Here is an 18267-nt window from a genome sequence, read left to right as displayed (position 1 = left end):
TTGATCAGCACCTGTCAGCAGCTTGATAAACGCGTGTCAGCCTCTTGACCAGCACCTAATCAGCCACTCAATCATCATTTACTCAGCCGCACGATCATCACCTCAGCCGCTTGATCTGTGTGTACTCAGCCCCGCGATCAGTGCCTACTCAGCCGTGCGAGGTGCGCCTGACAGACACTTGAGAAGTTCTGTCAGCCATTTTATCAGCGACTATCAGGCGCTTGATCAGCACCTGTCAACGACTTTATCAGCACCTGTCAGCCGCTTGATTAGCGCCTGTCAGCTGCTTGACCAATGCCCACTCAGACGATTGAAAAGCGCCAATGCAGCCGCGCGATAAGCACCAGTCAGCCGCCTGAAAATCACCTGTCAGCAACATGATCAGGGCCTATTAGCCACTTGATTAGCACCTGTCAGCTAGTTGATCAGCACCTGTAAGCCAATTGATCAGCACCTGACAGCCGCTTCATTAGTACCTGTCTGCCAGTTGAACAGCACCTGTCAGCACCTTGATCATCGCCTATCGGCCGTGTGATTAGCACCTGTCAGCCAGTTGATCAGCACCTGTCAGCCTCTTGATCAGAACCTGTCAGCAGCTTGATCATTGCATTCTCAGCTGCGCAATCAGCACCTATCAGCTGCTTGTTTAGCACCTGTCAGCCAGTTGATCAGCACCTGTCAGCACCTTGATCATCGCCTATCAGCCGCTTGATTAGCACCTGTCAGCCAGATGATCAGCACCTGTCAGCAGCTTGAGCAGCGAGTATCAGCTGCTTGATCAGCACCTGTCAGCCAGTTGATCAGCACCTGTCAGCAGATTGATCAGGGCCTATCAGCCACTTGATTAGCACCTGTCAGCCAGTTTATCAGCACCTGAGAGTCGCTTCATTAGCACCTGTCAGCCAGTTGATCAGCACCTGGCATCCGGTTGATCAGCACCTGTCAGCAGGTTGATCAGTGCGTATCAGCTGCTTGATTAACACCTGTCAGTCTATTGATCATCACCTGCCAACCGCTAGATCAGCACCCACTTTGCTGCATGAACAGAGCCTACTCAGCCACGGGGTCAGTGACGCTCAGCCGGTTGATCTTCTCCTGTCAGGCGCTTGATCATTTCCTGCTCTGCTGGTCATTCAGCGCCTGGTCAACCACTGGATCAGTGTCAGTCAGCCGCTTGACCACTGCCCACTCAGCAGATTGAAAAGCGCCTACGCAGCCGAGCGATAAGCGCCTGTCAGCCGCTTTACAAGCACCTGTAAACCAGTTGATCAACACTTACTGAGCTGCGCTATCAGTGCTTAATCAGCCGCGAGATCAGTGTCTGTCAGCTGCTTGATCAGCACCTGTCAGCCGGTTGAACAGTGCCTATTCAGCCGCGCAAATAGCATCTCTCAGCCAGTTGATCTGCTCCTGCTGAGCCCCACGATCAGCGCCTACTCAGCCTTCCGATCAGTGACTGTCAGCCTCTTGAGAAGTACCTGTCAGCCACTTGATCAGCACCTGTCAGCCGCTTGATAAACGCATGTCAGCAGCTTGAACAGTACCTGTCAGCCACTTTATCAGCACCTGTCAGCCAATATATCAGCAACTCTCAACAGCTTGATCACTGCCAGCTTAGCTGCGTAATCAGAGCCTACTCAGCCACAGGATCAGTGACCCTCAGCCGGCTGATCAGCGCCTGTCAGCGGCTTGATCATTTCCTGCTCTGATGGTCATTCAGTGCCTGCTCAACCACTAGATCAGTGCCTGTCAGCCCCTTGACCAGTGCCCACTCAGCTGATTGAAAAGCGCCAATGCAGCCACGCAATAAGCACCAGTCAGCCGCCTGAAAATCACCTGTAAGCAGCTTGATCAGGGCCTATTAGCCACTTGATTATCACATTTCAGCTAGTAGATCAGCACCTGTCAGCCATTTGATCAGCACCTGTCAGCTGCTTCATTAGCACCTGTCAGCCAGTTGAACAGCACCTGTCAGCCCCTTGATCATCGCCTATCAGCCGTGTGATTAGCACCTGTCAGCCAGTCGATCAGCACCTGTCAGCCTCTTGATCAGAACCTGTCAGCAGCTTGATCATCGCCTATCATCTACTAGATTAGCACTTGTCAGCCAGTTGATCAGCACCTGCCTACCGATTCATCAGTGCCTGTCAGCTGTTTGATCATTGCATTCTCAGCTGCGCAATCAGCACCTATCAGCTGCTTGTTTAGCACCTGTCAGCCAGTTGACCAGCACCTGTCAGCCGCTTGATCAGCACCTATCAGTGGCTTGAGTAGCCCCTGTCAGCCAGCTGATCAGCAATTTTCAGCCGCTTGTTAAGCACCTGTCAGCAGCTTGATCAGCGCTTGTCCACTTTCCACTCAGCCGATTGAAAAGCACCGACTCAGCCGCGTGAATAGCATCTTTCAGCCAGTTCATCTGTGCCCACTGATACCGCAGTCAGTGCCTACACAGCCGCCTGATCAGTGCTTGTCAGCCGCTTGACAAGTACCTGTCAGCCTCCTGATCAGCACCTAATCAGCCACACGATGATCATTTACTCAGCCATGCAATCATCGCCTCAGCCGCTTGATCTGTGTCTACTCAGCCCCGTGATCAGCGCCTACTCAGCCGTGCGATGTGCGCCTGACAGACACTTGAAAGTACTGTCAGCCACTTTATCAGCGACTATCAGTCGCTTGATCAGCACCTGTCAACGACTTTATCAGCACCTGTCAGCCGCTTGATTAGCGCCTGTCAGCTGCTTGACCACCTCCCATTCAGCCGATTGATAAGCACCAATGCAGCCGCGCGATAAGCACCAGTCAGCCGCCTGAAAATCACCTGTCAGCAGCTTGATCAGGGCCTATTAGCCACTTGATTAGCACCTGTCAGTTAGTTGATCAGCACCTGTCAGCCACTTCATTAGCACCTGTCAGCCAGTTGAACAGCACCTGTCAGCACCTTGATCATCGCCTATTAGCCCTGTGATTAGCACCTGTCAACCAGTTGATCAGCACCTGTCAGGCTCTTGATCAGAACCTGTCAGCGGCTTGAACATCGCCTATCAGGTACTTGTTTAGCACCTGTCAGCCAGTTGATTAGCACCTGTCAGCACCTTGATCATCGCCTATCAGCCCTGTGATTAGCACCTGTCAGCCAGTTGATCAGCACCTGTCAGCCTCTTGATCAGAACCTGTCAGCACTTTGATCATCGCCTATCAGCAGCTTGATCAGCACCTGTCAGCATCTTTATCAGCACGTATCAGCCGCTTAATCAGCACCTGTCAGCAGCTTGATCAGCACCTGTCAGCACCTTGATCATCGCCTATCAGCCCTGTGATTAGCACCTGTCAGCCAGTTGATCAGCACCTGTCAGCCTCTTGATCAGAACCTGTCAGCAGCTTGAACATCGCCTATCAGGTACTTGTTTAGCACCTGTCAGCCAGTTGATCAGCACTTGTCAGCCAGTTGATCAGCACCTGTCAGCCGCTTGATCAGCACCTTTCAACCGCTTGAACAGCACCTGCCAGCCACTTGATCAGTGACTTTCAGCTTTTTGATCATTGCCTTCTCAGCCGCACATCAGCGCATTCTCAGCCATGAATCAGTGGCTACACAACTGCGTGATCGTTGTCTGTCAGCCGCTTGATCAGAACCTGTTAGCCGGTTGAACAGCGCCTACTCAACTGGGCAATCACCACCTACTCAGCCACTTCATCAGCGCCAACTCAGCGGCTTCATCATCGCCTACTCAGCTGTTCCATCAGAGTGTGTAATCTGATTGATAAGCGCCTGTCAGCTGGGTGATCAGCGTCTGTCGTCCTCACGATTAGCACCTACTAAGACGCCTGATCAGGGCTTGCCAGCTGCTATTCAAGCACCTGTCAGCGGCTTGATCAGCGCCTGTCAGCCGCTTGATCAGTGCCTAATCAGGCGGGCAATCAGCGCCTACTCAGCCACTTGATCAGTACCTGTCAGCCACTTTATCAGCACCTGTCAGCCACTTTATCAGCAACTGTCAGTCGCTAGGGCAGCACCTATAAGCAGCTTGATCATTAACTGTCAGCCACATTATCAGCACCTGTTAGCCGCTGTAGCAGAACCTGTCAACCGCTTGATCAGCACCTGTCAGCAGCTTTATCAGCACCTATCAGCTGCTTGATTAACACCTGACAGCATGTTGATCAACACCTGTCAGCCGCTTCATTAGCAACTGTCAGCCAGTTGATCAGCAATTGTCAGCCGCTTGTTAAGCAGCTGTCAGCAGCTTGATCAGCGCTTGACCACTTTCCGCTCAGCCGATTGAAAAGCACCAACTCAGCCGCGCGAATAGCATCTTTTGGCCAGTTGATCTGTGCCTCCTGAGCCCCACAATCAGATGCCCGATCAGTGTCTGGCAGCCGCTTGAGAAGTACCTGTCAGCCAGTTGATCAGTGCCTGTCAGCCCCTTAATCAGCGCCTATCAGCTGCTTGATCAGCACCTGGGAGCCACTTGATCATCACATGTCAGCTGCTTGATCAGTGCCTTTTACCCGCTTTCTCATCGCCTAATCAGCTGCATGATCAGAGCCTACTCAGCCGCTTGATCAGTACCAGTCAGCCAGTTGATCAGCACCTGTCAGCCGCTTCATTAGCACCTGTCAGCCAGTTGAACAGCACCTGTCAGCCCCTGATCATCGCCTATCAGCCGTGTGATTAGCACCTGTCAGCCAGTTGATCAGCACCTGTCAGCACCTTGATCATCGCCTATCAGCCGCTTGATTAGCACCTGTCAGCCAGATGATCAGCACCTGTCAGCAGCTTGAGCAGCGAGTATCAGCTGCTTGATCAGCACCTGTCAGCCAGTTGATCACCACCTGTCAGCAGATTGATCAGGGCCTATCAGCCACTTGATTAGCACCTGTCAGCCAGTTGATCAGCACCTGAGAGTAGCTTCATTAGCACCTGTCAGGCAGTCGATCAGCACCTGTCATCCGGTTGATCAGCACCTGTCAGCAGGTTGATCAGTGCGTATCAGCTGCTTGATTAACACCTGTCAGTCTATTGATCACCACCTATCAACCGCTAGATCAGCACCCACTTTGCTGCATGAACAGAGCCTACTCAGCCACGCGGTCAGTGACGCTCAGCCGGTTGATCTTCTCCTGTCAGGCGCTTGATCATTTCCTGCTCTGCTGGTCATTCAGCGCCTGGTCAAGCACTTCATCAGTGCCCGTCAGCCACTTGACCAGTGCCCACTCAGCTGATTGAAAAGCACCTGCACAGCCGCGCGATAAGTGCCTCTCAGCCACTTGACAAGCACCTGTCAGAAGTATGATCAGGGCCTATCAGCCACTTGAATAGTACCTATCAGCCAGTTGATCAGCACCTGTCAGCCGCTTGATCTGCATCTGTCAGCCGCTTGATGAGCACCTATCAGCCGCTTGATCAGCGCCTGTTACCCACTTTATCATCGTCTAACCAGCTGCATGATCAGCGCCTACTCAGCCGCTTGATCAGTACCAGTCAGCCAGTTGATCAGCACCTGTCAGCAGCTTGATAAATGCGTGTCAGCCTCTTGACCAGCACCTAATCAGCCACGCGATCATCATTTACTCAGCCGCACGATCATCGCCTCAGCCGCTTGATCTGTGTCTACTCAGCCCCGCGATCAGCGCCTACTCAGCCATGCGATGTGCGCCTGACAGACACTTGAGAAGTACTGTCAGCCACTTTATCAGCGACTATCAGTCGCTTGATCAGCACCTGTCAACGACTTTATCAGCACCTGTCAGCCGCTTGATTAGCGCCTGTCAGCTGCTTGACCACTGCCCACTCAGCCGATTGAAAAGCGCCAATGCAGCCGCGCGATAAGCACCAGTCAGCTGCCTGAAAATCACCTGTCAGCAGCTTGATCAGGGCCTATTAGCCATTGGATTAGCACATGTCAGCTAGTTGATCAGCACCTGTCAGCCAATTCATCAGCACCTGTCAGCAAGTTGAACAGCACCTGTCAGCACCTTGATCATCGCCTATCAGCCGTGTGATTAGCACCTGTCAGCCACTTGATCAGCACCTGTCAGCCTCTTGATCAGCACATGTCAGCAGCTTGATAATCGCCTATCAGCTACTTGATTAGCACTTGTCAACCAGTTGATCAGCACCTGCCTACCGATTGATCAGTGCCTGTCAGCTGCTTGATCATTGCATTCTCAGGTGCGCAAATAGCGCCTATCAGCTGCTTCTTTAGCACCTGTCAGCCAGTTGATCAGCACCTGTCAGCACCTTGATCATCGCCTATCAGCCGCTTGATTAGCACCTGTCAGCCAGATGATCAGCACCTGTCAGCAGCTTGAGCAGCGAGTATCAGCTGCTTGATCAGCACCTGTCAGCCAGTTGATCAGCACCTGTCAGCAGATTGATCAGGGCCTATCAGCCACTTGATTAGCACCTGTCAGCCAGGTGACCAGCACCTGAGAGTCACTTCATTAGCACCTGTCAGCCAGTTGATCAGCACCTGTCGTCCGCTTGATCAGCACCTGTCAGCAGGTTGATCAGTGCGTATCAGCTGCTTGATTAACACCTGTCAGTCTGTTGATCATCACCTGTCAACCGCTTGATCAGCGCCCACTTTGCTGCATGATCAGAGCCTACTCAGCCACGCGGTCAGTGACGCTCAGCCGGTTGATCTTCTCCTGTCAGGCGCTTGATCATTTCCTGCTCTGCTGGTCATTCAGCGCCTGGTCAACCACTTCATCAGTGGCTGTCAGAAACTTTACCAGTGCCCTCTCAGCTGATTGAAAACGGCCTACATGGCAGCGAGAAAAGTGCCTCTCAGCCGCTTGACAAGCACCTGTCAGAAGCTTGATCAGGGCCTATCAGTGGCTTGATTAGGCCCTGTCAGGCAGTTGATCAGCAATTGTCAGCCGCTTGTTAAGCACCTGTCAGCAGCTTGATCAGCCCTTACCCACTTTCCACTCAGCCGATTGAAAAGCACCGACTCAAACGCGCAAATAGCATCTTTCGGCCAGTTGATCTGTGCATACCGTGCCCCCCAATCAGCGCCTACTCAGCCGCCCGATCAGTTTCTGTCAGCCGCTTGAGAAGTACCTGTCAGCCCGTTGATCAGCACCTGTCAGCCCCTTGATCAGCGCCTATCAGCCGCTTGATCAGCACCTGTCAGCCTCTTGATCAGCACCTAATCAGCCACGCGATGATCATTTATTCAGCCCCGTGATCACCGCCTCAGCCTCTTGATCTGTGCCTACTCAGCTCCACGACCAGCGCCTACTCAGCCATGCGATCTGCGCCTGACAGCCACTTGATCAACGACTATCAGCCGCTTGATCAGCACCTCTCAACCACTTTATCATCACCTGTCATCCGCTTGATCAGCGCCTGTTAGCCGCTATATCATTGCCTAATCAGCTGCATGATCAGCGCCTACTCAGCCACTTGATCAGTACCAGTAAGCCAGTTGATCAGCACCTGTCAGCAGCTTGATCAGCGCCTATCAGCTGCTTGATTAGCACCTGTCAGCCAGTTGATCAGCACCTCTCAGCCAGTTCATCAGCACCTGTATGCCACTGGGTCAGCGCCTGTTAGCCACTTGATTATCGCCTTATCAGCTTCACGATCAGCGCCTACTCAGCCACTTGATTAGAACCTGTCAGCCAGTTGATCAGCACCTGTCAACAGCTTGATCAGCGCCTATCAGCTGCTTGATTAGCACCTGTCAGCCAGTTGATCAGCACCTCTCAGACAGTTGATCACCACCTGTAAGCCACTGGATCAGCACCTGTCAGCCGCTTGATCAGCACCTTTCAGCAGCTTGATCAGCGCTTATCAGCTGCTTAATTAACACTTCTGAGCTACTTGATCAGCACCTGTTAGCCACATGATTAGCGCCTATCAGCCTCTTGATTAGCACCTGTCAGCCAGTTGTTTAGCACCTGTCAGCTGCTTAATCAGCACCTGTAAGCAGCTTGATCAGCACCTTTTAGCAGCTTTATCAGCACCTATTAGCTGCTTGATTATCACCTGTCAGCCAGTTGATCAACACCTGTCAGCCGCTTCATTAGCAACTGTCAGGCAGTTGATCAGCAACTATCATCCGCTTGATTAGCACTTGTCAGACAGTTGATGAGCACCTGTCAGCCATTTTATCAGCATCTTTCAGCAGCTTGATCAGCGCCTATCAGCTGCTTAATTAACACTTCTCAGCCAGTTGATCAGCACCTGTCAGCAGCTTGATCATCACCTGTCAGCAGCTTTATCAGCACCTGTCAGCTGCTTGATTAGCACCTGTCATCATTTTGATCAACACCTGTCAGCCGCTTCATTAGCAACTGTCAGCCAGTTGATCAGCACCTGTCAGCTTCTTGATCAGCACCTGTAAGCCGCTTAAACAGAGCCTGCCAGCCGCTTGATCAGTGCCTTCTCAGCTGCGCGATAAATGCCTAGTCAGCCGCGAATCAGCACCTACACAGCCAAGTGATCATAGTCTGTCAGCCAATTGATCAGAGACTGTCAGACGCTTGATCAGCGCCTAATCACCCCCTCGATCAGCACCTATTGAGCGGCGCGATCAGCACCTCTCAGCCGCTTGACAAGCACCTATAAACCACTTGATCAACACATAATTAGCTTCGCTATTAGTATTTACTGAGCCATGGGATCATCACCTCAGCCGCATGATCTGTGCCTACTCAGCCCCGCGATCAGTGCCTACTCAGCCGTGTGATATGTGCCTGACAACCGATTGTGAAGTACTGTCAGCCGCTTGATCAGCGATTATCAGCAGCTAGATCAGCATCTGTCCACGACTTATCAGCACATTTCCGCCGCTTGATCAGGGCCTGTCAGGCGCTTTATCCTCGCGTAATCAGCTGTGCGATCAGCGCCTACTCAACCGGTTGATCAGTACCTGTCTGCCACTTTATCAGCACCTGTCAGCCACTATATCAGCACCTGTCAACTGCTTGAACAGCGACCACTTTGTTGCGTGATCAGATCCTACTCAGCCACGTGATCAGTGACCCTCAGTCGGTTGATCAGGGCCTGTCATCCGCTTGATCATTTCCTGCTCTGCTGGTCATTCAGCGCCTGGTCAACCACTTCACCAGTGCCTGTCAGTGACTTGACCAGTTCCCACTCAGCTGATTGAAAAGCGCCTACACAGCCGCGCGATAAGTGACTCTCAGCCACTTGACAAGCACCTGTCATAAGCTTGATCAGGGCCTATCACCCAATTGAATAGTACCTATCAGCCAGTTGATCAGGGCCTGTCAGACCCTTGATCAGCGCCTATCAGCCGCTAGATCATCACCTGTCAGCCGCTTGATCAGCGCCTATCAGCCGCTTGATCAGCACCTGTCAGCCAGTTGACCAGTACCTGTCAGCCGATTGATCAGCGCCTAGCAGTGCTTGATTAGCCTCTGTCAGCCAGTTGATCAGCAACTGCCAGCCGCTTGATTAGCACCTGTCAGCGAGATGATCAGCACCTGTCAGTACCTTGATCATCGCCTATCAGCCGCTTGATTAGCACCTGTCATCGAGATGATCAGCACCTGTAAGCAGCTTGAGCAGTGAGTATAAGCTGCTTGATCAGCACCTGTCAGCCAGTTGATCAGCACCTGTCAGCAGATTGATCAGGGCCTATCAGCCACTTGATTAGCACCTGTCAGCCAGTTGATCAGCACCTGAGAGTCGCTTCATTAGCACCTGTCAGCCAGTTGATCAGCACCTGTCATACGCTTGATCAGCACCTGTCAGCAGGTTGATCAGTGCGTATCAGCTGCTCGATTAACACCTGTCTGTCTATTGATCATCACCTGTCAACCGCTAGATCAGCACCCACTTTGCTGCATGAACAGACCCTACTCAGCCACGCGGTCAGTGACGCTCAGCCTGTTGATCTTCTCCTGTCAGGCGCTTGACCATTTCCTGCTCTGCTGGTCATTCAGCGCCTGGTCAACCACTGGATCAGTGTCAGTCAGCCGCTTGACCACTGCCCACTCAGCAGATTGAAAAGCGCCTACGCAGCCAAGCGATAAGCGCCTGTCAGCCTCTTTACAAGCACCTGTAAACCGCTTGATCAACACTTACTGAGCTGCGCTATCAGTGCTTAATCAGCCGCGAGACCAGTGTCTGTCAGCTGCTTGATCAGCACCTGTCAGCCGGTTGAACAGTGCCTATTCAGCCGCGCAAATAGCATCTCTCAGCCAGTTGATCTGCTCCTACTGAGCCCCACGATCAGCGCCTACTCAGCCGCCCGATCAGTGACTGTCAGCCTCTTGAGAAGTACCTGTCAGCCACTTGATCAGCACCTGTCAGCCGCTTGATAAACGCGTGTCAGCAGCTTGATCAGTACCTGTCAGCCTCTTGATCAGCACCTGTCAGCCAATATATCAGCAACTCTCAACAGCTTGATCAGTGCCCGCTTAGCTGTGTAATCAGAGCCTACTCCGCCACAGGATCAGTGAACCTCAGGCGGCTGATCAGCGCCTGTCAGCAGCTTGATCATTTCCTGCTCTGATGGTCATTCAGCGCCTGGACAACCACTAGATCAGTGCCTGTCAGCCCCTTGACCAGTGCCCACTCAGCTGATTGATAAACGCATACGCATCCACGGGATAAGCGCCTGTCAGTCACTTGAGAAGCTTCTGTCAGCAACTTGATCAGGGCCTATCAGCCACTTGATCAGTACATGTCAGCCAGTTGATCAGCACCTGTCAGCCACTTCATTTGCACCTGTCAGCCACTTTATCAGCAAATGTCAGGCGCTAGGGCAGCCCCTATAAGCAGCTTGATCATTAACTGTCAGCCACATTATCAGCACCTGTTAGCCGCTGTATCAGAACCTGTCAACCGCTTGATCAGCACCTGTCAGAAGCTTTATCAGCACCTATCAGCTGCTTGATTAGCACCTGTCAGCATGTTGATCAACACCTGTCAGCCGCTTCATTAGCAACTGTCAGCCAGTTGATCACCAACTGTCAGCCGCTTGATTAGCACCTGTCAGCCAGTTGATCAGCACCTGTCAGCCGCTTGATCAGCACCTGTAAGCCGATTAAACAGCACCTGTCAGCCGCTTCATCAGTGCCTGTCAGCTGCTGGATCATTGCCTTCTCAGCTGCGCGATCAGCGCCTACTCAGCCGCGAATCAGCCCCTCCACAGCCACGTGATCATAGTCTGTCAGCCTCTTTATCAGAGTCAGTCATCCGCTTGATCAGCAACTGTCTGCAGGTTGAAGAGTGCCTACTCAGCCGCGCGAATTGCATCTCTCACCCAGTTGATCTGCGCCTACTGAGCCCCGCAATGAACGCCTACTCAGCCGCCCGGTCCGTGCCTGTCAGCCGCTTGAGAAGTACCTGTCAGCCAGTTGATCAGCACCTCTAAGCCAGTTGATCAGCACCTGTAAGCCACTGGATCAGCACCTGGCAGCCACTTGACCAGCACCTAATCAGCCACGCGATCATCATTTACTCAGTCGCACGATCATCGCCTCAGCCGCTTGATCTGTGTCTACTCAGCCCCGCGATCAGAGCCTACTCAGCCGTGCGATGTGCGCTTGACAGACACTTGAGAAGTACTGTCAGCCACTTGATCAGCAACTATCAGTCGCTTGATCAGCACCTGTCAACGACTTTATCAGCACCTGTCAGCCACTTGATTAGTGCCTGTCAGCTGCTTGACCACTGCCCACTCAGCCGATTGAAAAGCGCCAATGCAGCCGCGCGATAAGCACCAGTCAGCCGCCTGAAAATGACCTGTCAGCAGCTTGATCAGCACCTATCAGCTACTTAATTAACACTTCTCAGCCAGTTGATCAGCACCTGTTAGCCGCTTGATCAGCGCCTATCAGCCGCTTGATTAGCACCTGTCAGCCAGTTGATGAGCACCTGTCAGCCGCTTAATCAGCACCTGTCAGCAGCTTGATCAGCACCTATCAGCTGCTTGATTAGCACCTGTCAGCATGTTGATAAATACCTGTCAGACGCTTCATTAGCAACTGTCAGCCAGTTGATCAGCGCCTGTCAGCTGCTTGATAAGCACCTGTAAGCCGCTTAAAGAGCTCCTGCCAGCCGCTTGATCAGTGCCTCTCAGCTGTGCGATCAATGCCTACTCAGCCGCAAATCAGCCCCTACACAGCCGCGTTATCATAGTCTGTCAGCCGCTTGATCAGAGACTGTCAGACGCTTGATCAGCGCCTAATCACCCCCTCCATCAGCGCCTATTGAGCGGCGCGATCAGCACGTGTCAGCCGCTTGACAAGCACCTAAAAACCTCTTGTTCAACACCTAATTAGCTTGGCTATCAGTATTTACTGTTCCCTGGGCTCAAAGCCTCAGATGCATGATCTGTGCATACTCAGCCCCGCGATCAGTGCCTACTCAGCCGTGCGATATATGCCTGACAGCAGATTGAGAAGTACTCTCAGCCGCTTGATCAGCGATTATCAGCCGCTAGATCAGCATCTGTCAACGACTTTATCAGCACTTTTCAGCCGCTTGATCAGTGCCTGTCAGCGGCTTGATCAGCGATTATCAGCCGCTAAATCAACATCTGTCAACGACTTTATCAGCACCTGTAAGCCGCTTAAACAGCGCCTGCCAGCCGCTTCATCAGTGCCTGTCAGCTGCTTGATCATTGCCTTCTCAGCTGCGCGATCAGCGTCTACTCAGCCGCGAATCAGCCCCTACACAGCCGCGTGATCATAGTCTGTCAGCCTCTTTATCAGAGCCGGTCAACCGCTTAATCATCACCTGTCAGCAGCTTGATCAGCGCCTATCAGCTGCTTAATTAACACTTCTCAGCCAGGTGATCAGCACCTGTCAGCAGCTTGATAAATGCGTGTCAGCCTCTTGATCAGCACCTAATCAGCCACGCGATGATCATTTACTCAGCCGCGCGATCATCGCCTCAGCCTCTTGATCTGTGCCTACTCAGCCCCACGACCAGCGCCTACTCGGCCATGCGATCTGCACCTGACAGCCACTTGATCAATGACTATCAGCCTCTTGATCAGCACCTGTCAACCACTTTATCATCACCTTTCAGCTGCTGGATCAGTGCCTGTTACCCGCTTTCTCATCGCCTAATTAGCTGCATGATCAGCGCCTACTCAGCCGCGTGATCAGTACCAGTCAGCCAGTTGATCAGCACCTGTCAGCAACTTGATCAGCACCTATCAGCTGCTTGATTAGCACCTGTCAGCCAGTTGATCTGCACCTGTCAGCCAGTTGATCAGCACCTCTCATCCAGTTGATCACCACCTGTAAGCCACTGCATCAGCACCTGTCAGCCGCTTGATAAACGAGTGTCAGCAGCTTGATCAGTACCTGTCAGCCACTTTATCAGCACCTGTCAGCCAATATATCAGCAACTCTCAACAGCTTGATCAGTGCCCACTTAGCTGCGTAATCAGAGCCTACTCAACCACAGGATCAGTGACCCTCAGGCGGCTGATCAGCGCCTGTCAGCGGCTTGATCATTTCCTGCTCTGATGGTCATTCAGCGCCTGGACAACCACTAGATCAGTGCCTGTCAGCCCCTTGACCAGTGCCCACTCAGCTGATTGATAAACGCATATGCATCCACGCGATAAGCGCCTGTCAGTCACTTGAGAAGCTTCTGTCAGCCACTTGATCAGTACATGTCAGCCAGTTGATCAGCACCTGTCAGCCACTTCATTTGCACCTGTCAGCCACTTTATCAGCAAATGTCAGGCGCTAGGGCAGCCCCTATAAGCAGCTTGATCATTAACTGTCAGCCACATTATCAGCACCTGTTAGCCGCTGTATCAGAACCTGTCAACCGCTTGATCAGCACCTGTCAGCAGCTTTATCAGCACCTATCAGCTGCTTGATTAGCACCTGTCAGCATGTTGATCAACACCTGTCAGCCGCTTCATTAGCAACTGTCAGCCAGTTGATCAGCAACTGTCAGCCGCTTGATTAGCACCTGTCAGCCAGTTGATCAGCACCTGTCAGCTGCTTGATCAGCACCTGTAAGCCGATTAAATAGCACCTGCCAGCCGCTTCATCAGTGCCTGTCAACTGCTGGATCATTGCCTTCTCAGCTGCGCGATCAGCGCCTACTCAGCCGCGAATCAGCCCCTCCACAGCCACGTGATCATAGTCTGTCAGTCTCTTTATCAGAATCAGTCATCCGCTTGATCAGCACCTGTCAGCAGGTTGAAGAGTGTCTACTCAGCCGCGCGAATTGCATCTCTCACCCAGTTGATCTGTGCCTACTGAGCCCTGCAATGAACGCCTACTCAGCCGCCCGGTCTGTGCCTGTCAGCCGCTTGAGAAGTACCTGTCAGCCAGTTGATCAGCACCTCTAAGCCAGTTGATCAGCACCTGTAAGCCACTGGATCAGCACCTGGCAGCCACTTGACCAGCACCTAATCAGCCACGCGATCATCATTTACTTAGCCGCACGGTCATCGCCTCAGCCGCTTGATCTGTGTCTACTCAGCCCCGCGATCAGCGCCTACTCAGCCGTGCGATGTGCGCTTGACAGACACTTGAGAAGTACTGTCAGCCACTTGATCAGCGACTATCAGTCGCTTGATCAGCACCTGTCAACGACTTTATCAGCACCTGTCAGCCACTTGATTAGTGCCTGTCAGCTGCTTGACCACTGCCCACTCAGCCGATTGAAAAGCACCAATGCAGCCGCGCGATAAGCACCAGTCAGCCGCCTGAAAATGACCTGTCAGCAGCTTGATCAGCACCTATCAGCTGCTTAATTAACACTTCTCAGCCAGTTGATCAGCACCTGTTAGCCGCTTGATCAGCGCCTATCAGCCGCTTGATTAGCACCTGTCAGCCAGTTGATGAGCACCTGTCAGCCGCTTAATCAGCACCTGTCAGCAGCTTGATCAGCACCTATCAGCTGCTTGATTAGCACCTGTCAGCATGTTGATAAATACCTGTCAGACGCTTCATTAGCAACTGTCAGCCAGTTGATCAGCGCCTGTCAGCTGCTTGATAAGCACCTGTAAGCCGCTTAAAGAGCTCCTGCCAGCCGCTTGATCAGTGCCTCTCAGCTGTGCGATCAATGCCTACTCAGCCGCAAATCAGCCCCTATACAGCCGCGTTATCATAGTCTGTCAGCCGCTTGATCAGGGACTGTCAGACGCTTGATCAGCGCCTAATCACCCCCTCCATCAGCGCCTATTGAGCGGCGCGATCAGCACCTGTCAGCCGCTTGACAAGCACCTAAAAAGCTCTTGATCAACACCTAATTAGCTTGGCTATCAGTATTTACTGTTCCCTGGGTTTAAAGCCTCAGACGCATGATCTGTGCATACTCAGCCCCGCGATCAGTGCCTACTCAGCCGTGCGATATATGCCTGACAGCAGATTGAGAAGTACTCTCAGCCGCTTGATCAGCGATTATCAGCCGCTAGATCAGCATCTGTCAACGACTTTATCAGCACTTTTCAGCCGCATGATCAGTGCCTGTCAGCGGCTTGATCAGCGATTATCAGCCGCTAAATCAACATCTGTCAACGACTTTATCAGCACCTGTAAGCCACTTAAACAGCGCCTGCCAGCCGCTTCATCAGTGCCTGTCAGCTGCTTGATCATTGCCTTCTCAGCTGCGCGATCAGCGTCTACTCAGCCGCGAATCAGCCCCTACACAGCCGCGTGATCATAGTCTGTCAGCCTCTTTATCAGAGCCGGTCATCCGCTTAATCATCACCTGTCAGCAGCTTGATCAGCGCCTATCAGCTGCTTAATTAACACTTCTCAGCCAGGTGATCAGCACCTGTCAGCAGCTTGATAAATGCGTGTCAGCCTCTTGATCAGCACCTAAACAGCCACGCGATGATCATTTACTCAGCCGCGCGATCATCGCCTCAGCCTCTTGATCTGTGCCTACTCAGTGCCACGACCAGCGCCTACTCGGCCATGCGATCTGCACCTGACAGCCACTTGATCAACGACTATCAGCCTCTTGCCCAGCACCTGTCAACCACTTTATCATCACCTTTCTGCTGCTGGATCAGTTCCTGTTACCCGCTTTCTCATCGCCTAATTAGCTGCATGATCAGCGCCTACTCAGCCGCTTGATCAGCACCTGTCAGCAGCTTGATCAGCACCTATCAGCTGCTTGATTAGCACCTGTCAGCCAGTTGATCTGCACCTGTCAGCCAGTTGATCAGCACCTGTAAGCCACTGGATCAGCGCCTGTTAGCCCCTTGATGATCGCCTTATCACCTGCACGATCAGCTCCTACTCAGCCGCTTGATCAGAACCTGTCAGCCTGTTGATCAGCACCTGTCAGCTTCTTGATCAGCAACTGTCAGCAGTTTTATCAGCACCTATCAGCTGCTTGATTAGCACCTTTCAGCCTGTTGATCAACACCTGTCAGCCGCTTCATTAGCAACTGTCAGCCAGTTGATCACCAACTGTCAGCCGCTTGATTAGCACCTGTCAGCCAGTTGATCAGCACCTGTCAGCCGCTTGATCAGCACCTGTAAGCCGATTAAACAGCACCTGCCAGCCGCTTCATCAGTGCCTGTCAGCTGCTGGATCATTGCCTTCTCAGCTGCGCGATCAGCGCCTACTCAGCCGCGAATCAGCCCCTCCACAGCCACGTGATCATAGTCTGTCAGCCTCTTTATCAGAGTCAGTCATCCGCTTGATCAGCAACTGTCTGCAGGTTGAAGAGTGCCTACTCAGCCGCGCGAATTGCATCTCTCACCCAGTTGATCTGCGCCTACTGAGCCCCGCAATGAACGCCTACTCAGCCGCACGGTCCGTGCCTGTCAGCCGCTTGAGAAGTACCTGTCAGCCAGTTGATCAGCACCTCTAAGCCAGTTGATCAGCACCTGTAAGCCACTGGATCAGCACCTGGCAGCCACTTGACCAGCACCTAATCAGCCACGCGATCATCATTTACTCAGTCGCACGATCATCGCCTCAGCCGCTTGATCTGTGTCTACTCAGCCCCGCGATCAGAGCCTACTCAGCCGTGCGATGTGCGCTTGACAGACACTTGAGAAGTACTGTCAGCCACTTGATCAGCAACTATCAGTCGCTTGATCAGCACCTGTCAACGACTTTATCAGCACCTGTCAGCCACTTGATTAGTGCCTGTCAGCTGCTTGACCACTGCCCACTCAGCCGATTGAAAAGCGCCAATGCAGCCGCGCGATAAGCACCAGTCAGCCGCCTGAAAATCACCTGTCAGCAGCTTGATCAGCGCCTATCAGCCGCTTATTTAGCACCTGTCTAGCCAGTTGATTAGCACCTGTCAGCCGCTTAATCAGCACCTGTCAGCAGCTTGATCAGCACCTGTCAGCAGCTTGATCAGCACATATCAGCTGCTTCATTTGCACCTGTCACCATGTTGATCAACATCTGTTAGCCGCTTCATTAGCAACTGTCAGCCAGTTGATCAGCACCTGTGAGCTACTTGATCAGCACCTGTAAGCCACTTAAACAGCGCCTGCCAGCCGTTTGATCAGTGCCTTCTCAGCCCCGGAATCAGTGCCTACCCAGCCGTGCGATATGTGCCTGACAGCCGATTGCGAAGTACTGTCAGCCGATTGATCAGCGATTATCAGCCGCTAGATCAGCATCTGTCAACGACTTTATCAGCACATTTCAGCCGCTTGATCAGCGCCTGTCAGCCGCATGATCAGCGATTCTCAGCAGCTAGATCAACATCTGTCAACGACTTTATCAGCACCTGTCAGCCACTTGATCAGCGCCTGTCAGCCACTTGATCATTTCCTGCTCTGCTGGTCATTCAGCGCCTGGTCAACCACTTCATCAGTGCCTGTCAGCCACTTGACCAGTGGCCACTCAGCTGATTGAAAAGCGCCTACGCAGCTGCGCGTTAAGTGCCTCTCAGCCGCTTGACAAGCACCTGTCAGAAGCTTGATCAGGGCCTATCAGCCACTTGAATAGTACCTATCAGCCAGTTGATCAGCACCTGTCAGCGCCTTGATCAGCGCCTATCAGCCGCTTGATTAGCATCTGTCAGCTGCTTGATGAGCGCCTATCAGCCGCTTGATTAGCACCTGTCAGCAACTTGACCAGCACCTGTCAGCCGCTTGATCAGCGATTATCAGCCGCTAGATCAGCACCTGTCAACCACTTTATCATCACCTGTCAGCCGCTTGATCAGCGCCTGTTAGCCGCTTTATCATCGCCTAAACAGCAGCCTGATCAGCGCCTAATCAGCCGCTTGATCAGTACCTGTCAGCCACTTTATCAGCACCTGTCAGCCCCTCTATCAGCACCTGTCACCCGCTTGATCAGCACCTGTCAGTAGCTTTAT

Source organism: Bubalus kerabau, unplaced genomic scaffold (assembly GCF_029407905.1).
Source record: "Bubalus kerabau isolate K-KA32 ecotype Philippines breed swamp buffalo unplaced genomic scaffold, PCC_UOA_SB_1v2 scaffold_25, whole genome shotgun sequence".
NCBI classification, from domain to species: Eukaryota; Metazoa; Chordata; class Mammalia; order Artiodactyla; family Bovidae; genus Bubalus; species Bubalus kerabau.
Note: the sequence above shows the minus strand (reverse complement) of the source record.